Source organism: Geotrypetes seraphini, chromosome 3, assembly GCF_902459505.1.
Source record: "Geotrypetes seraphini chromosome 3, aGeoSer1.1, whole genome shotgun sequence".
Lineage (NCBI taxonomy): Eukaryota > Metazoa > Chordata > Amphibia > Gymnophiona > Dermophiidae > Geotrypetes > Geotrypetes seraphini.
The window spans coordinates 328,441,055-328,462,602 of record NC_047086.1 but is presented as its reverse complement, the minus strand read 5'-3'; the positions used below and the strand labels follow the sequence as shown (position 1 = coordinate 328,462,602).

At 42.0% G+C, this 21,548-nt stretch overlaps 1 protein-coding gene across 8 annotated transcripts in view; it reads left to right on the top strand.

Annotated features, from left to right (window-relative positions):
* The window catches only part of FOXA2 (forkhead box A2), a 95,589-nt gene that overhangs the window by 54,139 nt on the left and 19,902 nt on the right, over positions 1 to 21,548 (top strand). The window lies entirely within an intron of this gene.

The window sequence follows — 21,548 nt, the reverse complement described above, 5'->3', positions numbered from 1 at the left end:
CTTTGATATATACAGCTACTTGAAAGCGTTTGGAACTGATATTGAAGATTTATAGTGGCTGTGTTGCTCCAGATAAGTGTTTAACTTCCATGCATGTATGTTACAGTGTATGAGCTGCCTGTATTCACTGCAAGATGCACTAGGTTTTTATGTGGTTTTCTAAGTTTTAATATTATTTTAATATTAATAAAGTCCATCTCAGGAACATCATTTCTCCACATTGTTTTTTGTTTCTTATTTTTTTCAGCGCCACGTATAGAATTTGTTCCAATCTATCTACCTTTACACCTTCCTAATGTTCTCTCTTGAGACTGCTTTTTCCTTCCAACTGAAATCTTGTTTTTAAACTTGGCTGGGAGAATTCAGTGAAGTTAAAAACAGATTCTTGTTTGATTTAGTTTTCTAAATAGTGACTTCTTGTATTACCCAACTGTTAGATTCTATTTAGGAATTAGAGCTGTCACTTTAAAATACACTCTTCCTGTCTCCATTTTATTTTGAGTACCTCAACTTTATGTCAGACAGGTAATGGGGATGATTTAACATGAAGGTCCTTAGCAGCTTTGTGCTTAAATGAAATAATTATTGTGAGAATGGAACACAGTACACAAAGCTGAATTTTTCAGTCCCTTTGTGGACATTAAGTGCAATAAATCTGTCTTTAAGTTCATTCAAGTATTGGAGTGTATTATTAGGAAATATCAAAGCTTCTAAAGGCAACACTAGACACAGCGAATGGGCACAGCACAATGATAGGAAAAAGCATTTTAATACATACCTTAATGTGGAATGAAGTAATGCAATCATCATGATGCACAGACAGCTACTTGCTTAAATCACTGAGCTAGCTAATTGCTTTCAAAAACGTACAACCTAGGCAGTTCTCTTTATGTGTAAGCATAGTTGTATTTAATTCAAGTATCTTCAGTGCTCTTATTACACTGTTACACGCTTGATTCATTTTGTTTGCATGGTTGCTTGAGCATTTTGATAATACATCTGTTAATGCTAGTCTGGAATAATCACATAATAGGAAAAGTGTTTGAAGCTTGGCCAGGTTTTCCCAAATCTGTCCTGGGGATCCCACATCCAGTTGGATTCTCAGCGGGTGAAGATGCTAGGAATGAATGGACCCCGAGTGGAAAAATTAAGATAGACTCCTATAATATCATATTACATTACATTAGTGATTTCTATTCCGCCTTTACCTTGCGGTTCAAGGCGGTTACATAAGAATTGTTATGATATTAAGAAGTACATATTGTATGATAATAAGAAGTACTTAAGGAATAGTTTGAACTGGGGACAATGGTGTAGTAAGGGGGGACGGACCGCCCCAGGCGCATTCTTGGTGGGGGTGCCGGCACCTATCCACTCCCCCTCACCCCATTCGTGCCCTCCCTTCCCCACCCCCCTGTGCTTCTTTAAAATCTTCGCCAGTGCGAACAACTACTCTAGCCAGCTGCTCGTGCCGGCCTGGCTTACTCTGAAATCACTTCCGGGTCGTGGGGCCAGGAAGTGACACCAGAGGGAAAGCCAACGCCATTGCGAGCAGCAGGCAGGAGAAGCTGCTCATGCTGGCGCAGATTTAAAGAGGTGCAGGGATAGGAAGGGAGGTTGCAAGTGTGGCATGGGGCGCAGAAGGAGTGTGTGTGGGGGGTGTTGGTATGGATGGAGTAGGGGGTAAAGAAGAGGGCGTGGGAGGGTACCACCACCCTGGGCACCTCCTACCCTCACTACACCACTAACTGGGGATGAGGGGTAGGTGATGGTAGTCCTTCAGATAGTGCCAAAATCAAACACATTCCAGATCTCTATAGTAAACCTGTCAATACTGGGAGGGTTATGTTGGAAAAACACTCTCAGTTGTAGCTTGCGAATGAATTTAAAAAATGCTGCTGTGATCCGAAAAGGATCATAAGATGTGGTTGGAATAAAACTTAACCCTAACTGTAAAACCTCCTTTTCGGATCAGAGCAGCATTTTTTAAATTCATTCGCAAGCTACAACTGAGAGTGTTTTTCCAACATAACCCTCCCAGTGTTGACATCTCTATAAAAAAAAACCTGTGAATAGTTGGCTACCCCCAGGTAATACTCACCCTGCCATTTTAACTTTCCAAGAACTAGTGCTAGGGGACCTTAAGAGGGATGAACAGGAGGTCCTTACCAAACACACTCATGGAAATTTAAATAAAGAACAACGGGAGGCTTTGCAACAACTTATTGAATGGAAGGATACTGTAATTCTTAAAGCTGATAAAGGAGGAGCCTAATAATAAAGGGGGCAATATAATAAAGAAGCCCTTTTGCAACTAACAGACCAACAAGCCTACCAAAAATTAGAAGGAGACCCAAAAACCCAATCACTGGTTGAAGATACATTGAAAAATGGGATTTTAACAAAAAAAGAAGCTGCTTTCCTAATGGAAAACACCCCAGTACTCTGAAGATTTATTTTGTACCTAAGGTACATAAGGACATTAAGACCCCTCCGGGGAGACCTATAGTTTCTACTAAATGGTCTGTATTGGAACTCCTTTCCCAGTTTGTTGATTGCTTCCTCCAACCGATAACATCTAAAATTCCTTCTTTTATTAGGGATTCAGCCCATTTTATTACCATTCTACAGGAACTGGAAATACCGTGTGAACCTATCATCCTGGCTACTTTAGATGTTACCTCTCTTTATACCATGATACCCCAACAGGCAGCACTGGACATTATTAAATATCATCTGGATAGTAGAGAAGGTGAGCCACAAATAAAAACTGAATTCTTACTTAGCCTAGGAGAACTGGTGATTCGTTCTAACTACTTTTGGTTTTCTGGAACTTACTACATCCAAACACAGGGGGTGGCTATGGGAGCGACCCTGGCACCCTCAGTGGCAACACTTTATTTGGCAAGAATGGAGGAGACTCATATATATGGTGGAAATTTTTAAGAAAGTGTTGCTCTGAAAACGTTTTCTAGATGACATCTTTTTTATATGGAAAGACACCGAGGTTTCTTTGAAGGATTTTGTGCAGGAATTGAATACCTTGGACCCTCAAATAAAATTTACTCTTACATATAATAATCATAGTGTACACTTTTTAGACCTCACCATCATTCGGACACATGACTGTTTAAAAACTACACTGTATCGAAAACCAGTTGAGAGGAACATGCTGTTACAATTCCACAGCCATCATCCCTATAGACTTAAATTCAATCTACCAGTGGGGCAATTCTTGAGACTAAGAAGAATTTCCACTAAGAAGAAGAGTTTGTGAAACAATCAAGCATTTTGTAGACACGAATTCGCCAGAGGGGGGTACCCCAGGAAAGCAATACGGAAAGCTTTCCTGAGGGCAATATATGCCAATCACGATTTACTGTTAGCCCAAAAGACGCAACCCCAAGTAGAACAGCCTCAGATAGAACAACACACCCAAGAGGATAATAGACTGGTCTGTGTGTTACCATTTTATGATGGGTCGTACAACTTGGTGTCTAATATGAGAAAACACTGGCATGTGTTACAAATTATCTCTGAGCTTTTTGTGGATTTCCCCACTATTGCATATAGTAGAGCTAGCAATCTGGGAGAACAACTGGCTAAACACAGGTATGATGGTGGTGATATGATACAGGAGCAAGATCAGGACGTGGTGCACGCGAAATGTGGAAACTGCTAGTGGTGCACTAATACAATTGAAGGTGGGAAATGGAACCCTCCGGGAAGGGAGATTATAATCCATTCAAGAAGTAGGACAACATGTAAATCTTGTAATGTAGTATATAGCATTATATGTCCATGCGGTCTGATATACATTGGAAGAACTAATAGACCAGTCCATATTAGACTAAATGAGCATAAATCTCGCATTATGAACAATGTCCTGGAAGCACCGCTTGTACAACACTGGCAGGATAAACAGCATAATTTACAAGACATCCAATGGCGAGTGATAGATCATGTCAAAGAAGGGTGGGAGGGAGGTAACTATGAACGCAAACTAAATTACTGTGAACAGAATTGGATTTATAGGTTGAATATGGTATACCCGGGAGGTCTGAACCAGGAAATAGAATGGATGTCTCTTATCTGATTCCTGATTCGCTACTGCTGCCCCTGATGTCAGAGAAGAGGGAGGTTAAAAAGAAGAGCAAAAAATGCCGTGGCCATCTTTGTCACAAAATTTCCAGTGATCGGGATGGTGTGGAGCTAAAGCAGAAGCTAAAGGATTTGCCGGTTGGGAAGAACCCCTTTCTTTAAAGATGTTTTTAGAGATGTTTGCAATAGCAGAAAGGTCTTTTAATTAAATTGATATCTTATACTGAGTTTAATGAATACATTTTATTGCAGGGAACTTTTTCTTGATACAGCCTTCAGGCGAAACATGTTGGAATGACAGGTCCCTTCCCAATAACTATTGAGAAAGGGAAAACTCAGAAAATGCAGAAAAAAAGATAAGTTGAAAGATTATTTATTTATTTACTCAAGCACTGAAGTATAGAAGCACTAATGCACTAAAGCACTTTATATAAAACATAACGGTCTGATGAGGTGGCTAGTGCCACATAGTATTTGGCCACTCAGACCAATTGGCTAATACTGGCACTTCTGAAGACCAATGAATAAGTAAAAATTACAAATGAATATGTTATGAAGTACTGTTTGTAGAGAACACGAGTGATAGCGTAACAGTACAAAGGACTGCTGTACACATTACTTATTCAGGATACCACCTCTTGTGCATTTTCCATAGCAGGTCCATGGCCGTGGAATAGTCCGCCGTGGCGTTTTCAGTTTTGCACCTCGCTGCAACAATTTAAAAAAGTTTTAAAAACGTATTTATTTGAAGATGCATCTTCATTATGTGAGAATTGTTTTTGTCATTTATTTGTCGGGGTTATCTCAGTCTCTTCTTAATGTAGTTGTAAGAGTTGTTAGGGGTGTGGGGAATTTGTTGATTTTTATTGTAATAAATCATAAATAAGCCTCTACACCGAGGTGTCTGCCAGTGCCTACACAGCCCTAAAATGTTTAAGATTGCCAAGATATGCAAGCAAAGGGAATTTGATGTAACTTTGATCAAGAGCCATCTACATTTCCTTAGCTTTCATGATATTTTATTACTTATTTGTCAATTACTCAATGCTATTATTTTTCTTTGAATGTTTCAGTTGTCTTCCAATGTCTCGTGTCCATCGTATTAAGAGTACAATAAAGCCTTGGTGATGAGTTAATGGTATCGGATTCAGGAAGAACACAGTAATAGAGTCAGACAATCATATACATAGTATCACAGTGCACCGGTTCATAGACAAAAGCGTGCGCCGACAAAGGCACGCCGAGACAACTGAGCGCAAGGCGGAAGCCCGCGCTGAAGAAAAACAGTGTTTTAAGGGGCTCCGACGGGGGGTGTTCGTGGAGAACCTTCCCACTTTACTGAATACAGATTGCGCCGGCGTTGTGGGGTGGGGGGGGGGGTTGTAACCCCCCTCGTTATAAGGGAAACTTCAGTTTTTCCCTGTTTTTTTGGGAAAAAGTGAAGTTTTCAGTATAATATGGGGGTTACAACCCCCCAAACCCCCCACAACGCCGGCGCGATCTGTATTCAGTACAGTGGGTGCCCTAATTGCAGTCCCCTAGCGACATCTAAGTTTGGGATCCATGCAGAACTTAATTTTTTTCAACTGGCTTAATTGGCATGGTAATTGACCACACCGGTTTTCAGCCAATCAAAAATAAAAAAAAAAAGAAGCAATTAGTTTGGCGCCAAACTCTTAAGACGCCTAGTGATGTCTAAGAGGAGGCGCCATCCAATGCCTAGGGATACCTAACATGGTTATGGGTGGAGAATAGGCGTGGTTGACATAGGCGTTGTCAGGCGTCTGACATAGGTGCTGCCAAATTAGGCAAGCGAAAAACTAGCCTAATAGAGCGGTGCCTATGTCTAGGACACCTAGGCCCTCTTTTACTAAGGTACGCTAACCGATTAGCGCGCGATAAACGCTAACGCGTGCATGTTAGTCTATGGACGTGTTAGCGTTTAGCTCGTGCTAATCAGTTAGCGCACCTTAGTAAAAGAGGGGGTTAGTGACACCTAAGTCTACTTAGGCGCCGCTAGGCGTGATTCTATAAATGGTGCCTTCTTTTGATTGACAATGTAGGCGCCGTTCGGTGCCCTTTATAGAATCTGGCTCTAGGAGCTCTGCATTAATTGCATGATCCAGTTATTCCCCCCCCCCCCAATTCTGTATATAGGCCATAGGCTGTGCCTGCAAATCAGTGTACACAGCCGATTTGCGCACACAACTTAAATGTTTCATAAGACCCATCAGCGCTGATAATCGGCAAACGCCTCATAACTGATGTTAATTGGCACTAGTTAGAAGTTACACATACAGCTCAGTAAGATTGATTCTATAAAAGGTACATGCCAGTTCTAGTGCATGAATCTGAAAAGGGGGCGTGACAAGGCCAGATTGTGGGCTTTCCGAGAAGTTCAGCACACTTATAGAATATGCTTGATTAGTGCGCAAATTAGGCGAAGGGTACTGAGGCCTAGTTTTCCATGGCTTAAATGCGCATAAAGGGTATGATGCACTTTGGTGCTTAGCGCAGTTCGAGAAAAGGTACATGCACCTTATTGAATCATGCTTAGCACCATTTTAGTCGGTGCCAATTTTTTTGGCACCATATACAGGAAATGGCCCTTAGTGTACATTAATCATAAAGTGCTAACTGCATAGCTCAGGAGTGCCCACTCTCTGCCCATGTTATCCATCTTCCCCCCCAAATATTAAAAATAGATAACATGTAATTAGACAAAAATACTGTAAAACACTTTAATGCATCCTGTGGTAACCTGTTCTTGCATTTTAACTGCGCATTAAGGGCCTGATTCTGCAAATTGGTATCCCGATTGTAGGTGGGGTAGGCGTCCTGCCGCCGTCTGGCAGCCAATCAGGATGCACGTTTTAAAAAAATACTCCCTGAGACAGGATGCCTCCACTGTAGGCATTTGTTGCAGGATTAGGGAGACGCATAAGGACACTTAAGCTTGCCCAAGGCTGGGCATGGGCATGGTTTTGCCCGGAATTGACCTTGGGCGAATTTAAGCATCCCTACATTTCTCCCTAGAGCCACGAGAGACGCCTGAAATGTAGGCCTGCAAAATGCTGGACTACATTTCAATTGGAAAAGTAGATGCGGCCTGCTGAGCTGATCGCGGCAATGGAATCGCCGACTAGCTGAGCCGGCAGGATCCCTAACCAAAGAGAGGCAGCTGAGCCACCTATCTTTGTGATCAGGCAGGCGTGATTCTGTACTAGTGCTGGTGACATGGGCGCCAGTTAGAGAATTGGGGGAGCGGTTGTTCTTTAAGACAGATGCTGTTCCGTATAGGACGCCAGTGTGCAATTCTCAACTGCTTCTTAGGCGGCTGCCGAGACCAGCATCCTGTACAGAATCAGTACTAAGGGCTTAACATCCTTTAGTAAAAGTGCCCCTTAGTAATTAAAAAAAAAAATATTTATTGATTTTTTTTGATGAGCACATACAGTATATATCCCCCAGCATGGTTTGGGTCATGATTACATACGCAAATGTTTATTTTGTCTTACATTTTTGGGCTACTTTTACAAAGCCGCGCTAGCGGGTTTAACGCGCGTGACTTTTAATCATGCGCTAACCCCTGCGCTGGCCAAAAAACTACCGCCTGCTCAAGAGGAGGCGGCAGCGGCTAGCGCGGCTGGTGGTTTAGCGCGTGCTATTATGCGCGTTAAACTGTCAGCGCGCCTTTGTAAAAGGAGCCCTTTGTGTTATGCCATTTTGATCCAAAACCAGCTTGCTGTCTTTATCCTCTGTAAATTCTTCAGCAGGTTAGAATTATGACTGTAATTTGTTGCCTAAGGTATAATTTCATTCCATTGACTGAGGAGGAACCTGTTGTGGACATTAAAAACTGAATAAAAAGAAAGCTCGAATGAGAAAAAAAAACAAACCATTTTATTTTGCAAGACAACAATAAACATGTTGAATAAGAAAATATGTATTTTTGCAAAATTATGTGATTATCCCTGGGGCAGAGCCAGATGATGGTAATGATGTTCTTCTGTTCCAAAAGAGAAAGATGTCCTACAGTAAACATCACGTTGTCATAATGATTGAGAAAATGAAGAAATAAATGTCCAACATCAGCTGGCTGAAGTCATGTTGCTTGTGCAATAATACATTTAGATCGCTGTCATTCTCCTCTGAATGCTGTCCATCTTTCTCTGTATACATATTTGTATTCCTCAACAGCAGTGGAGTTAACTTGTGTGGTATGAGCTGCCAAAGGCAGTTTCTATATAAAATGCAGTGTACAGTGATAGGCTTCCTTTATAAAAAATAATAATAAAAAAAGGGTCGTCTATGAAGTAACAGCTTGGAGTGAAATACGACAGGAAATGTTTTTTTATTTACCTCTTCTGGACATTTGGTGGCACATACAGCATACTCCGGCTTAAAGCAATTAATTCAGGATACTGACATAAACTCTCCAGTTCTTTGACAGCTTGGAGCTGAAATAAAAATGCTAGTTCTCCAGGGAAAAGAAGAGGATAGTTGGCTCTTTTCTGGACTGTTTGCTTATAGGCCCAGAGAGCAATCTTCCTTGCAGAATGAAATGCAAGGACACAAACAATGTACCGGGGAGAGAATAGGAGATGGGAATGAACAGTTTGAACTATTTGCTCAGCAGAAGGGCAGCCACAATGGTCGACCAATGGCTTTCCCATGCATCAACTAGGGCGTCTTAGGCTCCTTTGTTGTTCATCTTCCTCCTCTGTCCCGATAAGAGCACAGCTGCAGAGTTGCAGTTCAATAAGGCCTAAGACTTACTCCCTCGATTCCCCGTTACATTGACTGTATATTTTACACCCTACATTCTCATTTTTTGGCTAGGCAGTTCTCTAACCCTTAGCACCAGTTTAATGAAAATCTTACATTAACACCCCCCCAGCAATTCTCCCAAAGGGATTATATTCTCAGTCAGTATTCAGGACGTGATTTTGACTGATATTAAACTGAAAGTCTAAAATTTGGCATTTTGTGATTTGCTACTGAAAGGTGATGCAGCAGCTTTTTCTGCTAGACCTCAGATCCAGGTTTGAATGTTTAAATTTTAATCATGGCTTCAGTCATTTTTCAGTTTAAGAATTTGAGCTCATATAATTTGATATGTACATTTTAACATAACATAAAATAAAACTTTATTTCTATCCCACTGTTACCTCATGGTTTTAAGCCGGTAACAAAAAAATATATATATATTGTTCATAAACAGCGAATTACAAAAAAAGAAAGTACTGATCCCTCCTTCTACAAAACTGCGCAAGAGATTTTTAGTGCTGGCAAGTGTGCTGAATGCTTTGCGCTGCTCTGATGCTCATACGAACTCTGTGACCGTCAAAGCAGCGCAGAGCATTCAGCGTGCCGCCCAGTGCTAAAAACCTCTTGCGCGGTTTTGTAAAAAGGGGATCAATACCTATAGTACATACAATAGCATACATTTATAATAAACATAAATCAATATTGACGGCTCCTTTTACAAAGCCGCGTTAGACTTTTTTTTATCGCCGACCGTGGTGATATTACCTCTGATGCTCATAGAATTCCAATGAACGTCAGAGCTAATATCGTCACTGCCGGCGATAAAAAAGCCTAACGCGGCTTCATAAAAAGGGGAAGGGGGAGTACATCTCCCAAAAATTCTTAAACAAGTATGTTTTAAAAGGTTTCCTAGAATGTAAATAAGAAGTAGAAATTAATAAAAAAAAGAAAGCATGTCACACTCCCTACTTGCTGCATGGTTAGAAAGTGTATGTAGTTTGACATGAAATCCAAGCAATTCCATTAGATTTTTTTCCCCACTCTGTGCCTATTGAAAAATCTTTTTTTGACTAAGGCCCATAATTTCTCATATTTAACACCACAATGGGAATAAAATATGCTACCAATCCATATTGTAAATTCAATATTTACATGCAGTTGAACTGGAAGTCAAATCAAACCTAACCGTTTATAATCTTCAATATGCAGTTTTTACTCTTTGTCCACTGCAGTACTGTTGGTTTTAGAACTAGAGACACAATGGGTAAATTTATTGTAATAAGGTTTATTTAGCCTGAATGGCATTCTGAGGTGAAAAAGGCAATAAAAAAAAAAGTTTTAACATGGAAGAAAATTAATGGTTTTCTAAGATCGCATTAAAGGGTTGCAGTCAAGGAGCACACCTGCAGTAAATACAAAGTTTAAACATGGCTCTTACTGGCAAAACCTCCAAAACCCTTCGCGTGTTTTTCCTGCTGGGTGGTCAGGGGGAAAGGCTGAAAAGCAAAAAGGGCTCCTATTGTCTCTGTGCTGTCTTAAGAACTGACCTCACGTGCCTCTATAGAAAGCAAGCACCTGTTTATTTCTAGTGATCCAGTGTGTCCTGCAGAGCACCATCTTCCTGTTACACACAGAGAACCGGCTTCTTTTGCAAAAGGCAGTTAAAAACTCCAGAATCAAGTGCGCCTTCCTCTGGACTCTGAAACCTTTCCACAACAAGGAATTCACCAGCTCTGGTGAATCAAAACCATTGTATTCTGTCTTTTGAAAAGGTTACTGAGATGCCATGTGCCATGCATAGAACCCCCCGAAAACATTCCCTAAAGATTGGATTTTAGCCCTGCCCCTGCTCTGCAATACGTGATCACCTTCATCAGTTTACAAAGAAGATATGGTACGAGGGGGTGCTGAAAAGTTCTCAGCCCAACCAAGAAGAGAATGACATGGATATGGTTCAATCAATAATAATCTGTAACGCCAAAACATAGGGCTCCTTTTACAAAGGTGCGTTAGGGCCTTAACGCGCGGAATAGCGTGCGCTAAATTGCCACGTGCGCTAGCTGCTACCGCCTCCTTTTAAGCAGGCGGTAGTTTTTCGGCTAGCGTACTAATCCAGTGCGTGCGCTAAAAATGCTAGCAGACCTTTGTAAAAGGAGCCCATAGAATTTTTGTTTCTGCAAATTGACACTTAATTAGGGTTACCATGTGGCTACTACTACTACTACTAATCACTTATATAGCGCTGAAAGGCATACGCAGCGCTATACATTTTGACATTTATAGACGGTCCCTGCTCGGAAGAGCGTACAATCTATCTTGGACAGACAAGACATGACATAAAGGGTAGGGGATGCAGAACCCAAGGTGAGAGGAATTAGGAGTCAAAAGCATTCTCAAAGAGGTGGGCTTTTAAACGGGCCTTGAACACTGCCAGAGCCTGCCGTAGAGATTTGAGCAGCTTGTTCCAAGCATATGATGCAGCAAGGCAGAAGGGACGGAGTCTGGAGTTGGCAGTTGAAGAGAAGGGCACAGATAGGAGGGACTTAGCAGCTGAGCAGAGCTCATTGGGGGGGGGAGGGGAGGGAATCATAGGGGAAGATAAGTGGAGAGATAGTGAGGGGCAGCTGAGTCAGTACATTTGTAAGTCAGTAAGAGGAGTTTGAATTGAATCCGGAAATGGATGACTCTAGAACAGGGGTTTCAAACTCAAATCCTTTTTGGATTTGTAGGTACTTGGAGGGCTGCAGAAAAAATAGTTAATGTCTTATTAAAGATGTCAGGGGCAGGATCGCGGCAGAGGGAACGTGCTGCTGAGGATGACGGCAGCCTGCAAGGATCGCTACAGCACCGGCGATCCTCTCTGCAGGCTGTGGTAATTATCTGAAGGTAAGAGCGGGAGGCCAGGGAGGAAGCTGGAGGATGCTGCAATGAGCAAGCAGCACTAGTACAGACCGCGGGCCGCAAAATAGTACCTGGTGGGCCGCATGCGACTCCTGTGCCGCGAGTTTGAAACTGCTGCTCTAGAAAAAAAAGGACAGATTGAGATATCCGGGCTTTACTTCCATTGAAAGCAATGGAAGTAAAACTCGGATGTCTCAAGCAATCCTTTTTTTGGAGTCATATGGTAACCCTACGCTTAATGAAATAAGATAATATTCTTTTCAGCTACAGTGGCAAAATAACGCTCAGAATTTAGGAAGTTGGTTGGCTGGACTGAGAACTTTTCAGCACCCTCTTGTGTCCCTTTTCAGAGGTGCAAAGCTGATCTACTGGCATCAGCAATAGTTGGAACTGGTGAAGGAACCACAAAGAATATTCTCATAATTTTAGCATAAAGGGCAAGAAGCTGAAGACACTAGATAGCACTTTAGTCAGTTCATGGCCTCAAACACTTATCGGACTTGATTTCAGAGGACATACGTGTAAACATACTGTAGGCCCTCTTTTACCAAGGTGCGCTAACTGATTAGCGTGTGCTAATTGATTTAGCGCACGCTAAACGCTAACGCATGCATGTTAGTCTATGGACGCGTTAGTGTTTATCACGTGCTAATTCGATTTGGGGATAGTGCTAGCAAGACATACATAGAAACCCCCTTACTAATGAAACCCCCCTTCCCCCCCCAATGTATATCAAGGTAGACATATTAATGAACTGCGTTCAACTTATTCACAACCCTCATACTCCGTGAAGAAAATAGGGAAATCCTATACCCACGTCTGAACTCGATGAGTTCCATTCACAACACCTCTCCTGCCAACGTGAGGGGTCATTTTATAAAAGTTTTATCAGCCTATTGTATACGCAGAAATGGATTTTTAGAAATTACACAGCTGCATGTGTGCATACAAAACAGGCCAAAGGAAAGAGCATAGCTGCAGCTATGTGATCTGTGCTTCTGGGTCATAGATGGTGCAGAGGCAGACTTGGGATGCTGCAGCATATTTTTTAAAATAAAGTATAAAGGTACATTCATAGAGTACACATCTACTTTTTTTTGGACTAGGTCAGGGGTGTCAAAGACCCTCATCGAGGGCCGTAATCCCGTCGGGTTTTCAGGATTTCACCAATGAATATGCATGACATCTATTTGCATGCACTACTTTCATTGTATGCTAATAGATCTCATGCATATTCATTGAGGGAAATCCTGAAAACCCAACTGGATTGCGGCCCTCGAGGAGGGACTTTGACACCCCTGGACTAGGTGAAAATTTGTGCATAGCCATTTGCACCCTGTTGGGTCTGGTTCTGGGAGTCAGTTTATTAAAGGCACATTATAAAATTGGCTTAAAATAGGAGCTTTTTTGGACTTTTCGCCAAGGCACCCAGTTTTAAAATTACCCCCCATTATGTCAAACTGTTTACTGGCAATGTGGACCATTCTCACTGGAGGAGGGCAATAGTGGAGTGCTGCAGGGGTCTATACTGGGACCGGTGCTATTTAACTTATTTATAAATGATCTGGAAATTGAAACGACGAGTGAGGTGATCAAATTTGCAGATGACACTAAACTGTTCAGTGTTGTTAAATGCATGCAGATTGTGTAAAAAAATTGCAGGCAGGCCTTAGGGTCCACCTTGGGGGTTAGCGCCAAAGAAAAAAAATCTGTAGACAACACAATGAAACCTTCTGCCCAATGTGTGGCGTTGGCCAAAAAAGCAAACAAGATGCTAAGAATTATGGATGGTTAACAAGACTAAGAATGTTATAATGCCTCTGTATCACTCCACGGTGCAACCTCACCTGGAGTATTGTGTTCAGTTCTGGTTGTCTTATCTCAAGAAAGATATAGTGGAGCTAGAAAAGGTTCAAAGAAAAGCAACCAAGATGATAAAAGGGATGGAACTCCTCTCCTATGAGCAAACACTTAAAAGGTTAGGGCTCTTCAGCTTGGAAAAGAGACAGCTGAGGGGAGATAAGATTGAAGTCTACAAAATCCTGTGGTAAAGAATTTTTCAAGTGGAACAATTTTTCATTCTGTCAAAAATTACAAAGACTAGGGGACACTCAATGAAGTTACAGGGAAAAAAGAGCCCGAGAGCTGGTCTCGATGTGCAACTATAATAATGAGCTGGATGGCCTGAGTTAGTCGCCCATGAGAAGACAGCTCATATAGGGGTGGTATGGTGTGGTGTGGTGTGGTGTAGATGATAGGACCGGGCTGCTCGTCTAGTAGCCGGAAGTGATTGGGCTCCGGAAGAGGTGCATGGCCCGTTTTGGGATCCCCTGTCCCCACACACAGCTTCGGGACGCCGAAATGTCCCGTTTTCAGGGACAGCATCCTGAAGCTGTGCGTGGAGACAACGGGACAGGCAATCGCTTCCTGTCCCTCCCTGTCGCGCAAAAAAAAGCCTCCCTCCAGCGCCTGATTTAAACCCCCCTCACCTGCTCTCCTTCTTACCTCCCTGTTGCCGCTGCTGGTAATCACCGCCCAGAAGCCTTCTTCCCGATGTCAATAATGATGTCAGAGAGGATGTTCTGGGCCAGCCAGGCTGTGATTGGCTGGCCCGGAAATCCTCTCCAACGTCAGAATTCATGTCGGGAAGAAGGCTTCTGGGCTGCGATTAGCAGCAGCAGGAAGGTAAGCAGTGGCGGCGGACTGGGTTTAAAAAAAAAAAAAATGACAAGAGCTTTTTATTTAGTAAATTGTATACAGAAAAATAACACACTCTATGATAGGACTTACAACCAATATTCAATATCACTTAGATCATCACAAATCTGTTTTTTTGGTTTCACTTGACTTATCTGCGGCATTCGACACCATAGACCATCATTTACTCATTAAAAGACTATCCTCAGTTGGAATCTCTGACCAAGTACTAAACTGGTTCAAATCATACTTTCAAGATCGTTCAGCTAAAGTTATTTTTAATAGCTCATCATCAAACACTTTCACCAGTTCATACGGGATTCCTCAAGGTTCAATTCTTTCCCCACTTTTATTTAATATCTTTCTATCATCTCTCTTAACCCTCAGTCAGTCTATAGGATTCTCATCTTATGCATATGCAGATGATATTCAGCTCCTGTACCCCTTAAATACAGCAGATCTCAATGAGATAACAACCATAAAACAAATAGCCAATGGCTAAAGGATAATATGTTGGCATTAAATGCAACCAAATCTTCTGTAATGTTTTTCACATGGAAAAATGATCTTACACTTTCATCACAGATTCTCTTAGACCAGTGGTTCCCAACCCTGTCCTGGAGGATCATCAGGCCAGTCGGGTTTTCAGGGTAGCCCTAATGAATATGCATGGAGCAGATTTGCATGCCTGGCACTTCCATTATATGCTGATCTCTCTCATGCATATTCATTAGGGCTATCCTGAAAACCCAACTGGCTTGGTGGTCCTCCAGGACAGAGTTGGGAACCACTGTCTTAGACAATATCCTTCTTCAAAAAGTAACCACAACAAAAATATTGGGAGTAGCATTAGATCAGGAACTTACCTATCATGACCAGATTAGTTCAGTGGTTAAAAATTGTTTTTATAAATTACATCTCATTAGATCCTTATCAAAAGTCTTAAAGCCCGAGGCCCTTAATATTTTAATACATTCATTAATCATTTCAAGGCTGGATTATTGTAACTCTTTATATCAGGGCATAACACAAAAAGAAATAAGAAGATTACAGATAATACAAAACACAGCAATAAAAATTATCATTAACTCAAAAAAAATACGATCACGTTACACCACTTCTACAAGCAGCTCATTGGCTACCAATCACACATAGAATAACCTTTAAAATTTTACTGTTAACTTTTAAAATTCAACAAACTCATGCTCCAACTTTTCTACATCGTTTCTTAACACCGTATTCTCCATCCAGGGCATTGAGATCAACACAACAACAGCTATTGACTATTCCTTCATTAAAGATAATAGGAACCAGAAGATCTACCATTTTCTCAGTTATAGCACCCCAGCTGTGGAACAATTTATCAATTTATATTCGTAATGAATCTTCTTTAGAAAAATTCAAGCGTTCCTTAAAAAGTTTTTTGTTCAAGGACGCTTTTGAAAAATAGACAACACAATTTCACAAATCACCAAACTTCTTAGATCTAAATTAGATTTCTGTATAGATTATAGATTCATCTTTTTTCTTCTATTTTTTCTTTTCTTTTTTTCTTTCCTTTCTTTTTTCTCTCCTTTTTGTGTTACCTACCAAATGTGTTCCCCGCTAAATGTTTTCTTTCTCTCTTTAAAGATTGTAGTTCATCCCTTTCACCTTCTGTACCAGTTATGTATTAGAATGGATATAATTTGATTGTAATTATGTTAAAGAGTTTTGTTCTGGGTTCTGTAGTGACAGGGTCTAGTAGTTGGTAGGGGCTGGCGTCGGGGGGGGGGGGGTCTAAGGTACGAGGACTGAGGCTCGGCGGTGTCTTTGGATGGGGGAGCACTTAGCGTGTTCCAGTTGGTTGCCGAGGGGGTTGCTGGGTTTGGTCATTAGCATATGGAACCCGAGGTCGCAGCTTTGTTGTTGGGTGGGGGGTCTGTATGTTACAGGTCTGTGGCGGAATTCCCGAGCTACAAAGTTCTGGTTCATTGGGAGATGGGCGGTGATTTGGTAGTGAGCGCAGTTGAGTGGCAATGCCACGGGTCAGGTTACCCAGAGGAGGGGGGTATAGAGGTCCATGCCTGACCCCCCAGGCTCATCTGGGGATGAGCAATTAGGGGGAACTGAGCTCAGGTGAGGGAATATGCCTTGAAGCAGGTGGTTCGGAATAGGGGGCATGGAAGGTCCATGCTACCCCTTAGGCTCTGGCTGACATGGCAGGGTCAGGGGAATACAATTTAAAGTTTGTAAAATTGCAATGTTTTGTAGCTCGGGAGGTGAAGCAATCATTGATTGCTTATTTATTTGTTGACCCAATAAATAAAGCTACGGCCTGGTTATTACCCATCAATAAAGTGTCTGTGGTTTTTTATTGTGGACATTATGGCTGATGCCTTATGAGCTTTGGTCAAGTAAAGCGAGGGGTCATGGTGATTAAAGGGGGTGGCGATAACGTGGCCATTCCAGATCCATATATTAATACTTTTAAAACCAATAGGAGGAAATATTTTTTCACTCATAGAATATGTAAGCTCTGGAACACGTTGCCAGAGGTTGTGGTAAGAGCAGCTAATGTAGCTGATTTTAAGAGGGCACTTCGACAATTTCCTGGAGCAAAAGCTCATAGTCTGTTATTGAGATAGACATAGGGGAAGACACTACTTTTGGTTTTTTTTTTGCTAGGTACTAGTGACCTGGATTGGCTACCGTGAGGATGAGCTACTGGGCTAGATGGACCATTGGTCTGATCCAGTAAGGCTGTTCTTATGTTCATTGGCTAAAATCTTTTCTACTTACATGGCCTGACATAGCAGTGCTGAACACAGCACAGGTTACTGTACTAAATAAATCTTGCAAATATCTATAGTACTGTGCAGGACTCTGAACAAGAAATTCCCCCTCATATCTATTCTCATGGCAGAACTTATAAACTCTGCATTCTATATTCTTCCCCCCATATCCCCTGCATGAATTTTTTTTTTTTTTGTTTGTTTTCTTCTTTTTCAGCTCTGTTGATGAATATTGAATGTTGCCTGATGTTAGTAAAACATGTGGAGGGGCATTTTTGATATGACATCTTAATCAACAGTTAGATGTAGGCTGGAAGATGACCAAAATCCAAGAGATATAATAATAATATTTAAAAAATACACCTCACATGCATGTAGTTAGGAAGACTTGGGGCTCCTTTTACAAAGGTGTGCTGGCATTTGTAGCGCACGCACACAATTACCGCATGCTAAACCGCACGGTACACTTCTAGAATAATGCCAGCTCAACGCACTATTCCGCATGTTAAGGTCCTAATGCACCTTAGTAAAAGGAGCCCACGGTTAAATAGCCAACATTGTGTGCTTTTTTTCTGAAACTGCAAACAATTCTTTTGTAGACATAGCTTGGGTGGGGGTGGGGGAGCATAGGATTTCTGTAGTAAGACTCTATATAAGTTAATGCTGCTTGTTAATGTCAGCTTTGAAATGCCAAAGTGGCAAAAAGGTGGTATACAAGTCCCCATTCCCTTTCCCTTTCCTTAAACCCGCAATAGTGATTCCCACACGGCAAATGTGACAAAGCCCATTCAGTTCGTATGGGCTTCATCCTATTTGCCACACGGGAATCAGTGCAACTTTGTAAAAGGAGCCCTTTGGGAAATATCATGTAATTGAATGTTACAGTAATTATAATGTGGGAGGAATAAAATGAAGTTGTATGATTTGTTCTTTACGAAAGCTTGCTTGGCATTGCTCTTCAGGAAATTTTTGTATTTCTTATTGCTTGTTTCTTAAGTGCTGGAAAGTGAACCAAGGTAATCCTCCTAGTACCCCGTGCAAATGTCAGGTTCAGGATGCAAACAAGCACGTATACGTAGTTCTGAAGAATGTTCGAGGGGCTGCTGAAAATTTCTCAGCCCAACCAACAATGTTGGGGCAGTCTCCCTTGAGGGCTCTAGACTTAATCCAGCAATTTTCCTCTTATTTCGTTCCGTATTTTTCTGACAGAATGAAAAAAAAGTGGAAACTCCCTGGACTAAGGCCTGGATTCTCAAACTGGCGCCAATATCGGCAGCCGCCTTAAAAGGGGCCCGTGATCATGTGTCAATCATGCATCGGCACCAGTTTCAGAATCACGCTGACACAAAAGACAGGTGCTGGAAATGTAGGCCAGGGTTTTCATGGCCTACAATCATTTCCAGCGCTTATCTTCATGAGAATCGCACCTAAGTGGACGCTTTAGGACACCTAATGCCACTTCCAGCATTGACCATGCCTACTTTGGCGTTTCGTGGCCTAAAGAGCTCTTTAGATGTGATTCCAGCACTGATTTTCTAGGCACCGGTATGCACCTCAAATCTCAGTTAAAAATGCCATTTGGTGTTTTTTAAGAGAGGTATGGACACCTACTGACACCTAGAAAATCAGCGCCGGTTCAAGAATCCAGGCCTAAGTGTATAGCCCACAATGGAGAATGCCCCAGCTTTGTTGGTTGGGCTGAGAACTTTTCAGCGGCCCCTTGTACCTGTAGCCAAAACATGGTTGGATATCTTATGATGTGGACTCAGCAACATGTTTTAGCACTTTAGCATTAAGATAGCCTTGCGTGTTTTGGACTATTTCCTTCAGTTGTTAACAACAATAGACATGAAGGAGCATAGTTATCAATGTTAAGCAGTGGCGTAGCAAGTGAGGTTGGCGATCAGGGCGTTGGCACCCAGCATCACCGTGCTGTGGGTCCCCCCACATCCACGCTGCTTGGGCACCCACCCACTTTTCCCCACTGCTTGAGCGCCCCCCCATGTACCTCTTGAAATGCTCGCCCACACGAGCAGCATTTTCCACCCACTGCTCATGCCGGTCTTGGATCCCTTGTGATGTCATGTCCTGTGACCAGGAAGTGACGTCAGAAGGGAATCAAGGCTGGAGCAAGCACCAAGTAGAAGATTCTGCTCATGCCACTGAACATTTAAAGAGGTAAGGGATGGGGGAAGTGGAGGGGAGGAGAGGTGCTGTTGCCCCATGTGAAGATGGCATCCAGGTAAGTCCACCCTCTGCCCCCTTGCTATTATTATTATTATTTTATCACTAACTCATACTATTTTAGCACAGGTCCCATTTTATGTAATGACATCAAATCTGCTATAATAAAACCCTTAGCGCGCAAGCGCAATTGAAACTTCATGCGTCTGTGATCCCTGATCCATGGCTCTGTGTTGCCACATGCACAGTAGGAGCCTTCGGCGGTTTGCGACGCATGCAGCGGTTTCTCCAGCAACATTCTTGCCCCGATCTTTGACGCCGGCTGACTTCTGACAATGCCTCTCCTTCTTACCCCTGGACCAGCAGCGGCAGCAGCCGTGGGGCATTTGCTAGGCCGGCACACTTTGATAATGCGAAGCGGGCCGGCCTAGCAAAAGCCCCGAGGCTGCCCGGCCTAGCGGATGCTGGACAGTGAGCAGGTAAGGGAGAATGGGTACTACTGGACAGAGGGGAGGTAAAAGGAACGGAGAAGGGCTACTGCTGGACAGGGGAAGCAGGGAAGGGGGTAAAAGGAATGGAGAAGGGCTACTGCTGGACAGGGGGAGCAGGGAAGGGGTGCTGCTAGACATGGGGGAGGTAAAAGTAAGGGAGAAGGGAAAACAGATAGGGGGCAGAGAGAAAGAAAGAAAGGCCTAAGTCTACACATCGATTCTAGCAGCCGTTAATGTAACGGGCTAAAAAAACTAGTTACTAATAACTGGGGTAAACAGTAAAATAACATGTCTTAACATTAGCCCATGTTGATAACTACCCTTCTAAATTGAGAAAAAAATTAAGGTGATAGACAAATAAATAAATAAATAGGCATGTAAAAAATGTTTGTGTTACAGGGGGAATACAAACTGTTATGTAGAAATATTAACCTTGCATGGGTTTAATTGCTAAGATATTTTTTTTCTGCTGCATGGGCTGGTTAATTTATGAAACATTAAAAATAATGGAAATACTGTCATTTAAAGCTGGTTACTTAAAGGTGCTGATTTGAAAACATTTTAAAAACGGACAAAGAGAGTCTCCAATAAATGCAAAGCAGTTTGAGCTTTGCTCCTGGAGAATGGATTTAAGAGAGAAATATAGCTATGCAGAATTTAAATTAAGGTTCCCACTAAGGCAAACATAGGAATGCAATTGCATGCCTAAGAAAATTGGCAAGGTTATAGGTTACAGTCATGTCTATTTTTGTAAAATGGTCCTTTAAATCTTATTCAAAGAAAACTGATGCAAGCTAAAAATATATTTTTTTTATTGAAAAGTGAAATAATCTTTGTTTTTTTGCCATTTCTTTTCAAGCACAGTGATTTATATTAAGATCAATGTATCTATTGATTTGTTTATTGAGATTGATTAACTGCCTTTGACCCTCCTTTACTAGGCTATGGAAGCGGTTTCTACCCTAGCCCAGAGCGCTAAATGCTTGGATGCTGCTCCAGTGCTCATAGGAATTCTATAAGAATCGGAGCATTTAGCGATCCAGGCCATGGTAGAAGCCTCTACCGTGGCTTAGTAAAAAGGGAGGAGAGTTTATGTAAAGATTCACTTAAGGTGTTGTACAGCAGGCACAGTTTTAACATGTTTAAAATGGGAAGGTTTATTATAATTTTAAGCTTTATATGAAATACCTTTAAAATATCTTTTCAATATTGCTAATTCCCACTTGATTGATTTCAGTGAAAATGTATCTCGTAGATATCACTTCTCCAAAAATTCCAACATGAACATTGTGTTATTTTCATAAAATCCTTGAAAGGACCCAGTGGTTCATTTCACTATTATCTTTTTCCACTTTAGATGATGAATCTGGGAAAATTTGAGCTATCTAAATATTTACAAACATGCAGCAATTACATGTCACTGACCCACAAGCCTTCCCCCGATGTCGGTTCTGATGTCGGGGGAAGGCTTGTGGGTTAGCAACTTGCAGTCGTTGCATGCTGGCCCTTTCCTTCCCTTCCTGGAATTGCGGCGCCACGGCAGCGGTGGACTGGGCAGAGGAAGAGGAATCAGCGGTGGGTAGGCAGGCTTTGGTGTGGCAAGGGAGGGAAGGAGGATGAAGGATAAAGC